The sequence below is a fragment of the Anomalospiza imberbis genome, chromosome 10, assembly GCF_031753505.1.
Source record: "Anomalospiza imberbis isolate Cuckoo-Finch-1a 21T00152 chromosome 10, ASM3175350v1, whole genome shotgun sequence".
In the NCBI taxonomy this organism is placed as follows: Eukaryota; Metazoa; Chordata; class Aves; order Passeriformes; family Viduidae; genus Anomalospiza; species Anomalospiza imberbis.
The window spans coordinates 11,132,770-11,142,551 of NC_089690.1; the positions used below are offsets into that span (position 1 = coordinate 11,132,770).

A 9,782-nucleotide genomic window follows, 5' to 3' on the forward strand; every position below is an offset into this window, starting at 1 on the left:
AGGGCCATTGCTGCTGGAGAAAGGGCTGGAAGGGGTGAATGGAGGAAGAAGACTTTGGAGGAGTGGATTCATGTCATTATTTGTTGAAAACATTCAGTTAGGAAAAGATTCTGCCAATCTAGGCAATGACATGTTCCCTCATTCTCTCTTTCCTTCTCTTCCCCCATGGATAACATTTAGGCTTCATTAAAGTTGAAGTAAAGCTGGACAAACCCCCCTGCAGCAGCAAGCTCACTCTGGTTTCACAGCAGTGTAAATTACAGAAAGAGTGGATATGGAAACCATGGGATATGGTGGAGCAGAGGTGTAAGGACAAATCCTTCCTGGAGTCCTGGAGTGACTCCAGTTTGCTCAAGAACAACACTGTGAGATCAGTATCTGTCTCAGGCTTCCCCGTGCCACCCTCTCCTACCCTTCTAAGGGACGCCAAGCTCCAGGGCAAACAACTGCACACCAGCCAGCAGCAGAGGCACAGAGGGTGACTGTAACATCAGCTGTAGGACATATGGCAAGAGCAGCAAACCCAGATGGTGATAGTGAAGTGGAGAGGAGCAAATACCCTGTCTCATTGAAGTGTTCCCTGTAATTATACAAGCTGCAGAATAGAAACACTCTTGAAGAGTGGGAAGGGAAACGGCCTCTGTGTTCCCTGTGGTGTAGCACTCTGTGAAAGCTGATGTTTCTCTGATTAGTGGCTGTTTCTCTGAGGGGAGCAGCAGAAGGCTGTGGAGGGAGCAGATTCCCAGCATACCACATGTTGTGCACCCAGGCAGGGAAGCAAGCAGCCTGAAATCACCCAGGACAGAGGAACCAGCTCTCCTGACTCCTTGCATGGGACACCCATTGCTGGCTCAGGCATGGAAGGTGAGCACCCCAGCAGAGAGCACAGCCTGTTCAGTACAGCTTCAGCAGTTTCTCTGGGGCCTTTTTTTTGGCTGAGGATAGACTGGGCAGAGGGAACAGATTTCAGCCTTACTGTAATCACTAAAAATAGACCCTAGTGTGCATTTTCTCCCTCTCTCCTACATTGCATTACCTCTGGGACTTGTCCAAAAAAAGATTCTGGAGGGTAGCCAAGAGGAGATGATGTATAAACACAGTAGCAAGGATTCAGTTTTCCTTAATTTTCTGGTTTCTGTTCCAGCTTTTAATGGAAAAGAAGTAAGGCACAGACAGTGCTGCTTTTGTATCAACTCCTTGCATCGAAGGTCTCAGCTGTTAGAAATTAGACTGTGGTTACTTCTTTGACCCCTGTCATTTCTGCAGAGAGCAGTGATCTGGTCTCACAAGCATCCCCCTGGCCAAGCCTTCAGGACTAGGAGTGAAATTTGCTCTGTATGCCAGGTCAAGAGTGGGTTTTTTTGAAGTATATGTCCAGAGAAGAACAGCTAAAAGCCTCAGCAACCTTTTGCTGCATTAATCCATCATACTTTGACAAGCTGATGGCTCAGATGAGCTGGATCCTTTATGGAAGGAGAAAAGTTGTTTCTCATGAGAAGTGAGATTTTAATGGCAGAAGAGATATGGGAAAGCTTTTATCTTAGTACCAGGGTATGTTTCTGTTTAAGGAGATTCTGACCTTTTTCGTCAGGAGAGATTGCTGTGAACCTGGCTTTGCAATGGGCCAGATTGTGTATTTATTTCTTTAAACAGTCTCCATTGTTGTAAGCCAGGAAGGTCACTCAGAGCAGCAGCTGCTGCAGAGGCTGGTGGGAGCCCCAAAGCAAAGGTCACCAGAGCACTTCCAGAGGATTAGCAGTCGCCTGGGTGGAGATGCAGGCCTAAAAAGCATCTCAGAAGGCCCCTGGCCACAGCTGGGTGCTGCTCTGGGGGTGCCTTGTGCCAGTAGGGATAATGCTGTTGTGATTGACTCCAAGCTTTTAACCAGGACATGCTTGGATATACCGGGCTGGATGGGTTTAGAGCAGGGGATTCACTGGGGAATGTGGGGAGTGTGTTCCTCGCTGGCTCCCAGCTGGAATCTAGGGCAGTATTACTGTGAGAGCAGTGAGAGACTGCGACTCCAAGAGTAAATATATGTGTGTGTATATATATATATATATATATATATATATTATATTATATTATATTATATTATATATATTATATTATATTATATTATATTATATTATATTATATTATATTATATTATATTATATTATATTATATTATATTATATTATATTATATATAATATAAGAATTGCTGTGAGTCTCCACCATGCTTTTTGCCATCCTGTGCCTCAGGGCCTCACTTTGGTTGGCATCTGCAAAGGTAAAATTGAGCCTGTATTTACAGGTGGTGCCCATGCTGCACTACCAACAGCAATACTTACAGTACAAATTGCTGCATAGAGGAAAACCCAAAGCTCAGCTTTGTTGTGGCATTTCCCACTGGAAAAGCCAGCAGAAACCCTTTTCTGCTGAAGAGTAAAGTGCTGTGTGAGAACAAGAAGGGCTCCACTATGGGCTCAGACCTCTTCTTGCCACTTTAGTCACGACAGAGTTTGAAATCTCTCCTCTGTGGCAGTCCCTGAATGGGCAGGCCAGAGCATCCTTATGGCCAGGAGGTCTTTCAGATGGAGCTCCAGGCAGGCTTTTGAAGCCCAGGACTCAAGTTGAGGTAAGACACATAACAAAACACTGCTCAGGGAACAGGACTCTTACTTCCCTGCTACAGTCTCCATGGAACTCCAAAATTTTCCTTTGCTACTACAGAAGAAGCAGGCAATGCAACAAGAGCCCACCCTGAGAGCTCAAGGATGCTCTCAGGCCTTGAATAGAGATGCCAGAGCTGTTCAGAGGGCAAAAGGTCAGCACAGCCTTCAAAATTTTCTGAATGCTGATGTGGAAAATGCCCTCAAATGCCTGAGCCTTGCAGCAGAGAGGGTAAAGAGGCAATGCCTTACATCAGAGGGGCTTCTTCAATGTTCCACACAACCAGGTGGGGTTCAAAGAGTGACAAAGCCCAGAGAGAAAAGAAATAAGGGATGGATGGGGTATGTGATCAAACCCATGCCCCTTTGGAAGTCTTAATGAGTAGTCAGTCTGTTGTTTCACAGCGTGTCTTGGGACAAATTCTGCCGATACGTTATAGGATTTTCAAACACATCTTGTGCTGATTTTCCAAACTTCTGGGAAAAGGAGAGCATATAGGGGATTTTGTACCCAGTTAATTTTATGGAGTGCATTGAGTAAGGGTGGATTTCTTTTCTGAGCTAGACATGGTTTTGTGTTTCTTCATTGAGAAGGCAGGGTACTGTTTTATTGCCTTGTGTAAATTGTTTGTTGTTTTATTGAAGCATAAAAACACTTGGCAAGGCTACAGCATCCCATTATCTTTCAATTGGGTGGGCAATAATTCCTTGAGCAAACACAAGACCTTATTAAAGCCTCAAACACCTAGAAATCAAAACAACATAAAAACAGGGACATCCAATATGATGCAGGTAGCAAAGAAATGAATGTGCTTTTTAACTACTGAACACAATTAGATCTGGAAAACCACCTTGAAAGCTGAAATAAAAGCATGTCTGATGTTAGCACTGCCTGCAGTGTTTCCTTGTGTTTCTTTCTGCTTCTGTGTCTGCCTCTGAGCCTGCTACACTGCTGGTTATAAGCACTGACCAAATCCCAAGGAACTGCTGATAGTCTGCTTCCAGATGAGTTTGCAGATACTAATCCAGTAGGGAGAGGTGGCAAAGGGGAGGCTGGCAGAGATCCTTGCATTTGCTCAGCCGCTGGAGAGGGATGTGTGCCAGTACTGGATTCTGCACCAGGGCTGTTGTGGTGTCTCTTTGAACACACACGGGATGGAGATCAAGCCATCAGCTCACCCCCTTCTGCAGCAGTCCTGCTTCTGTGAGAGCTGACCTCATCTCAGAAAAACCTCAGCACATTCAGGAATTTGTGAGTCATCCCTGGGAAACTTTTCTGCCTCTGCACTAACATCTGAGCAGAATAGCTCACACTGCACTGGCCACAGCTTCCCTGCCTGGTAGAGCTTCAGGGGATTTTCCCCAGCTTCATGAAAGCAGCTTGCAGTCAGGATCCTGTGGTCTATCAGTGGCACCTGGAGTGGCTGTGCCCACAGCTTTTTCCTTCAACTCCTCCCTCCCTAAAGGGCAGCATCCTGGTGGAGATGGAAGGGGCAGCCCTAGGCCGGGGGATGGCTCATGGACAACACAGCAGCCAGAGACAGAACCTGAGGAGAGAAGATAGCAAAATCCAGCTGTGATGACAGTGCTGAGCGCTAATATTGACATCAGGGTCAGCACCAGGTAGCAGCAACCAAGGGCATCTCCCAGGGCTGTGGTTTTGGTGACCCATCCTCAAGCCCCAGCTGCTTTAAAACTGTCATTCCTTTTGGCTCCTATCCTCAGCATGACACATCTCAGCCAGAGGTCACCTGGGAGCAAAGAAGCCAGCTTTGAGCACTGCTCCCTGCTCACGAGGGGTCAGCAAGACCTGTTAGGAGCACTGTGCTCCGGTGGAAGTGAGATTTTTCGAGCTCATGATGGTCAGGTTGACAGGAACACCAGAAGTCTGTGGCCTTCTTCCTCCCTCAGCAGTCATGGCAGGTCTCTGCAGGACATTAAATGTGGCTCTGCAGAGGTCCCAGAGGACCCTGCCCTGACACCTGAAGATGTAGCTGAAGGCTGGAGAAGGACACATGTAAAAGCATTCTTCAGCTCTGGGACAAACTTGACAGGAAGAAATAACAAGCAAGCAGAGAACCCAAAGTAAAACAGCTCTGTCCTTTTTACACTGTGCAGGTACCAAACTGCCCATCAGCTGGTGCCGGATTTTCCCCAGTTGATGCTGTATCCATCCCACACAGACTTTCCACGGGGGAAAACGACGCCTGCTAAAGGAGGCCAAGGGAGGTGTTTGGCTTCCCAGGGGAGCTGGAGCTAGCATGTTTGTGTTAAGAGAAACCCCTCAATATCTGAAGCCATTCCCATCTGCAGAGAGGGGCCTGCTCAGTCAGATGTCTTCCCCAAATGTAGCATTTAGGAAAAAGGAGGCTAATTCCTGCTCTGCAATGGGAGAATTGTGTGGAAGGAGTTCGGACAGCCGGAGGAAATGGCAGTAAAGGCATGAGGAATTCTCATAAATCATCTATGACCATTTGGATGCTTCATTTTATGCCTATGCCAACATGCTCACTCTCTGGGCCAAACATCACTGATTTTGTTGGAGTTTCCCCAGTGAGGCTTGGCTGGGATAAAATGGGACCTTTTTCCTTTAACTGTGTGTCCACTTTTTCATCACAAAACCTCACAGGAACTCATTCTTTCCCATGCTGCACCCCCAGCTTCACAAGCACACAAACATTCCTGTGCGAATAGAATGAGTTTCTGTGCTCAAAAAAGCAATACTCGAGGTTTTCCTGTGTCCAGCCCAAAAGCTATGTAAAGGCTGGGTTTCTTCTGCCCTGAACAATGAGCAGGGTCAACACAGAAGTGGCCAGAGTTAGCCCCAAATACAAGAGAAAGCAGCTGCCAGCTGATGCTAAAGCACTTCATCTCTGCAGTGGTTTGGCCATGGAGATTTCTTCTGCACTTAGCACAGAAAACCTGAAGTCTGAAACATTTCTGTGACATCCAGCAATGTGACACCCAGACAATAAATTCTTGCATATGTGAACTGCCTCTCAGCATGTCAGCAGGGGTGCCAGGCAGGCACCCATGAATGCAGCCCAACCTCTTCTTCCTCAGGTGTCCAACCATCCTGGTTGTCTTAGTCTTGTCTTAGCTATATTTTCACTCCTTTATCCAAGCAGCTAGGAGAGAAAAGGCCAAGCTATCCCTCCCTTGAACATGTTTTGAGCTGTACTTTTGTCATGTATCAGTGCTACCCATTTATTTCAAAAAGGTTCTGCTGATTTCCAGCACAGACTGTAAGGTCAGCAAAACACAGATCCAAGATCATCCCCCTGGGGCAACTACTTCCCTCTGAAGGGCCGAGATAACTAACACTGCCCTGTACCAATATGATCTCTCACAGTGGCGTGTGCATGTAAGAAAATCAGAAGTCTCTCCACGCATGGAATATTTCAGTGGCTGTCATGTTAAACTCTGCTACCACAGGGCAAGAAACAGGCAACTGTGTTGGTTTACACCAGTTATGGAGCTGGTCCAAGCATTAGATGCAATGTTAATTAGGCACCTCATCATGAGGCCAGGAAACAACACAGCCTATTATATACACAGGAATTTTTACATCATTTATCTGTTATGACAGCACTCAGAGTTTGTGCAAAGTTCTGTAAAAATCCAGAATAAAAAAACCTCAGTCCCCCTCTCTCAGGATCTCACAATATAAAAACAGCAAGCAGGTAGACACTGAGAAAAATGAATAAAATAGAAACTTATGAGGCCTAAGTTCATGACACAAAACAAACCCAGGGAAGCTCCCCCTTCCCTCATCCCTCCTAGCCCCCAGTTATGGGGAAGGGTCCCAGCCTCCTGCTGCCTTCCCTGCCCTCAGCCCCAAGCTGGCACCTTGAACATGGGAGAAGAAATGAACCCCCACTGTGAGTTACAGGGTTAGGTGGGTTTGACATCCATCCAGTAATCCAGGAAGATGAAAAGACATCCATGTTGAGCCTGGCCAGGTTTCCAAAAGAGGCATTGGACCCCAGAGATCCACAGGAGTGATGCAAGCCCAGGCGAGGCTGAAGAGCCAGGGACACTGAAGGCAAACCACAAATAAATGGCTTTATCAGGTCATGCAAGGAAGTTCTCTGTTCCTAAACTGGCTAAGGAAAATGAAGGAAAATGTGAAGCTCTCTGAAATCAGAGGGTGTCAGAGCTGAGGGTGCTTTATTTTGCTTCCTGCTCTTCCTGTGAGCTGAGTGCTCTACAGGAGATCTCCAGGGCATATTGTCCATTATTCACTCTTCCTTCCTCCTTCCCCCTCAGCACTGTGGTTTGCTCACACCACAGAGTAGATGTTCATGTCACATGAAACAATTTCATCCTTTGTTTTCTCCTCTTCACTTTGTAGCTTCAGTACAAGTGTTTAAATGCTGCTCTGAGGACACAACTTCACTTTCAACTTTTCTCTTACTGTTTTGTGCTGTCTCTAAATGTTGCTCTGACATTCATTAATTTCCTTGTGCAAGAAATAAATACTATTAGCTCCATGTTAGCTGTATAAAATTAATCCACACAAAATGAAATTGAATATAGCAACAAATTTGGTGTGCCTACTGGGCCATCAATGTGCTGATTTTTCAGAGTATGGCATATTTGTTCTACCTAGAACACAATTTAATATTAACATCAGCCATATCAGTGAGCATCTACCAGCCCCATCACACTGAGCAAGTGCTACAATAAATTTTTCAGACACCTGTGACTTGTCCAGTTTGGGCAAAGCAGAAAACCTCAAAGTGGGCACTCCCTGCCAAACCTCCAGGCTTGGTCAGAACTTTGTTCTCGCAACAAACCAGAGGCAAGAATGCACAGAACTACATATCTGTCCCAAACCTTGGCCACAGAGAATAGGACAATTACAGCTGAAACATTCCAAAACCACGGTAATGCCTGAGACAGACAGATCACATGGAAACCTTTAGATCAGAGTGCTTAACAGAGTCACAGGAGAAGGTCTGGGAGGTGCTGCCCAGAAGTGCAGGTGGGCCCCCACCCATGCTCAGTGCCTGTGGGGACAACTCTGCAGCAGTCAGCAGGGCTGACCCTGCTGACAGACAGGGTCCTGCATCATGGCCAAGCTCTGGCATCTCTCCCGAGCCAGATGTCCCTGTGCTGCTGGCCCTCGCTGGGACAGAGCCTTAAGGAGCATGGCTAAGCATCATTAAAAGCAGCATGAGTAGGAGATGGCAGTGGAGGCCATGTGCAGCCTCTGCATTCTCCTCCTCTGAGGATGAACAGAAGCCCAGATGGATTATTTTCAATATCAACAACTATTTACTGGTCCGGGAGCGACTCTGCAGGATTGTGGCACAAGCTCTGTTGTCACAGCATCCAGTCCCTGCTCCAGTGAATAATTAAAGAGTAACTGCTGGAAAGAGGGAGAAAAACATGCAGAGTGGCAGAAGGTGGTGTGCAGCACACTGAGCTGGGGCCAGGCTCCTGGCAGGGGCTGTGTGAGGGTGGCTCTGTGCCCAGACAGGGCTCGATAGGAGATGCACAAACAACTGTGCTGCTCTGAGGCCTTGGCATGGATGTAGAGGGACTGTAGGACTGGACATGCCGTTTTCCCCTGAACTGTAAAACCACTTCTGGCCACTCTTGCTCCTTTGAAATAGCAAGTGTTTGAGTGCTGGGCAAATTCCAGGCCGGATAGCTTCATTATGCCTAGTTAAATGGTCATGGTGGGTTTTAATTAAGCTCATAATTCTTTTTGATTGCCTGCTCTAGGCATTTGTGCAGCATCACCAGACACTACTGGACAAGTGTGAGATGGAATGTAGGGAGCTCTGAGCTCCCTATGGCCATGCTGCAATTGTCATCGTTAGGGCGCCTTTCACAGACAGGTAAACTGTCACTAAATCACATGCACAGCAGATGTTTGCTGTTCTGACTGCAAGCAGGTGCATCTGCCAGGATGGTTAACCTTCTCCAAGGAAATCTGAAGGATGACGGCTCCACAGCAAGCTGTTAGGAATCCTGCTTGGACTGTCCTTGCTCTGGCTTGCCTAGAAGTAGGGAGAAAAGACAGCAAAAATTAAAGTATTGGGCAGGTCCGTGTTTGACTCTCAGGTCCTTTGGTGGCACTTGAGTCCAGCAAGACAGAGGTTCAGCAGTTTCCTGCACAGTCTGTGTCCTCCTTGCCCATGTCAGTGCTGGGCTGGGTGGGCTGATCTGATCTCCTGAGTCACAGGTTGGTTATACTGCTGGGACTGCCTGAAACAGCCATGCTGGGCATTTCCTGGGCAAGGGGAGCTGCTGCGTGGCACCAGACCAAAGGCACCATGCTCTCTTTGGCACCATGCTCTCTTTGCAGAGCAAGCACGACTCCTTCCTGATGTTCTTGGTTCCCATGGAGATCCTAAGGACATCAACACAACAAGGGCTTGAGATAACCCTTCCTCCTCCCCATCCTGCACAAATAATACAATTAATGCCCAGCCATTGTGAGGTTCACAGCCCCACTTTCTAAGAGTAGCCTGTTTGTTGTGTGGTACATTTGGGGTTGTGGAAAAATTTATGAAGTGTGCTTGTACTTGACAGCTTTTTCCAGGAGGGCTTTGAGTTGTTTTTCTTCCAAGAGTCTGCATTCAGTTACAGCCCGGAATATGTGATCTCACAGTGTTTGTATTTATGCCTCTCACAAAACCATTTTTACAGCACCAGTATCTATAGGTTACTGTGAGGCACCCAGTGAAGTCATTGCAGGGTCACCTCAGGGTCACCTGCCTCCTACGTGCAGCACATCGCTTTGGCTGCAGGACAGCTACAGCCGAAGGTACTTTCTGTAGCTGTGAACTGAAGAAATACAAGCAGGGGATATTAAACTGATGAAATAACACAATATGAAGGGAAAATACACTATAGGGAAAACACTGTCCTGGCTAGGGTCAGTCACGAGCATTTGATAATGGAAAGAAGCCTTTCCATCACCTGTTCCCAAATGAGGAAAGCATGCAGTTCCCTGAGCAACAAGCTCAGAGGGCTGTGGCTTTCATGATTTCTGTAAACAGCCTCTGATGCCTAATGATGTAAAATCTCCGTAGTGAGATACTTTTGTATCTAGTACAAGATTCCTCAGGTCTCCTGGGAATATTCTCCCCACTACACAGGTGACACTCTTG

At 46.9% G+C, this 9,782-nt stretch overlaps 1 long non-coding RNA gene across 2 annotated transcripts; it reads right to left on the minus strand.

Annotated features, from left to right (window-relative positions):
- Window positions 1–3,141: 3,141 nt before the first annotated feature.
- Window positions 3,142–9,531, minus strand: LOC137479562 (uncharacterized). Of its 2 annotated transcripts, none has more exons than XR_011002342.1 (3): window positions 9,124–9,531; window positions 8,525–8,661; window positions 3,142–4,202 (listed from the first exon to the last, which is right to left on the minus strand). It is a non-coding gene; the product is annotated as an uncharacterized lncRNA (long non-coding RNA). The 2 variants fall into 2 exon arrangements; XR_011002343.1 differs by having other exon boundaries at window positions 8,585–8,661; window positions 9,124–9,529.
- Between the last annotated feature and the right edge of the window lie 251 nt (window positions 9,532–9,782).